Genomic DNA, 1,521 nt, shown 5'->3' on the forward strand with positions numbered 1-1,521 from the left:
GAAGGAGTGGTGGCTACCTCCCTAAGGACTGGTCTACGGCGTAGCTCCGGTCGGCGGCGTGCTGGGCGGGAGCGGCTGCTCGGCAGAGGGAAGCGCTACTGGGATCCTGTACCGGCGGCAGGGCAGCGGAGGCTTCGGCCCGCTTAGTGCGCCGCGGCTGAGGACCGGCAGTAGCGGCGGCGGGCCGGCGGCGGCTAGGAACTAGCTAGGGAGCGTCAGCTCGTTTGCTTTTCCGTTTCCTCGACTACCATATTTTTTTTGGTTGTACTTGACGAGGAGCACCTAGTCCAGCTTGGCCTCCGCGGGCACACCTGGCAGCCACGCACGCAGGGCCTTGTTCTTCCCGGGAACGTATCAGTGCACCAACACTTATGGTGCTACCAATGCACCGAATGCCGTACAACATTTTAAAAAATCTGAAAAAAATTAAGCACATTGACATAACATTAATGTATGTTATCACAAAATTTCGTATCAAAATTTGAAATACTTTTTAAGAATAAAAATCATAAAATTAACATCAGTGTGATAATGGGCCAAATCTAAAGCTCAACCTATATTATGTACTATCAGTGTTGAATTTGCCATTTTTGTTTTAGGAGCTTTCTTTCGAATTTTGACTTAAAATTTTGTGAGAATCTACATTAATATTGTGTCAATGTGCTACAATTTTTTTAGAATTTTTCAAACATTTAAAATGTGTGACTTGAGTTCGGTGCACCGGTAGCACCACAAGCACCGGTGCACCGGATATTCTCCTTGTCCTTCCCAGGGAAATATCTGGTGCACCGGAGCTTGTGGTGCTACCGATACACGGGAAAGTATCTAGTGCTCTCAGGCTTGGGGTGCTCCCGGTGCTCCAAATGTCCGAAAAACATTTTTAAAATGTTCAAAAAATTCTGGAAAAAAATGCAGCACATCGACGGAACATCGATGTCTCTTGTCACAAAATTTCAAATCAAAATTCGAAACATTGCTTGAGATACAAAAATGACAAAATTTTGTACATAACATAAGCTGGGCTTTAGTTTTGGCCCATTATCACATTGATGTCAAATTTGTCATTTTTGTATCTCGAGCAATGTTTCGAATTTTGATTTGAAATTTTGTGACAAGAGACATTGATGTTCTGTCGATGTGCTGCATTTTTTCAGAATTTTTTGAACATGTAAAATAATGTTTTTCGCATCGGAGCACCGGGAGCACCCTAGGCCTGGGAGCACTAGATACTTCCCACCGATACACCAAGCTCACATTGTATTCTTAAAATATTCGAAAAATTCTGAAAAAAATAGCACACTCACACAACATTAATGTAGGTTGTCATAAAATTTCAAGTCAGAATTCAAAACCTAACTCAAAAAACAAAAATAACAAATTCAATGTTGAATAGTACATAACATAACGGGCTTTAGATTTGGTCCATTATTACACTGAAGTCAAATTTGTCATTTTTGTATCTCAAAAAATATTTTAATTTTTTACACAAAAAATTGTGACATCATACATTGATGTTGCGTC

General features: G+C 41.2%; 1 protein-coding gene across 2 annotated transcripts in view; it reads right to left on the minus strand.

The window, feature by feature from the left end:
- LOC119363311 (calmodulin-interacting protein 111-like) overlaps window positions 1–250 on the minus strand; it is a 9,429-nt gene extending 9,179 nt beyond the window's left edge. Inside the window, exon 1 of one of the 2 annotated variants that reach the window (XM_037628651.1) lies at window positions 18–250. The gene's annotated coding sequence lies outside the window, so the exon portion shown is untranslated. The remainder of the gene's footprint in view (window positions 1–17) is intronic. The other variant, XM_037628642.1, reaches the window with a different exon arrangement.
- Between the last annotated feature and the right edge of the window lie 1,271 nt (window positions 251–1,521).

Source organism: Triticum dicoccoides, chromosome 1A (genome assembly GCF_002162155.2).
Source record: "Triticum dicoccoides isolate Atlit2015 ecotype Zavitan chromosome 1A, WEW_v2.0, whole genome shotgun sequence".
NCBI lineage: Eukaryota > Viridiplantae > Streptophyta > Magnoliopsida > Poales > Poaceae > Triticum > Triticum dicoccoides.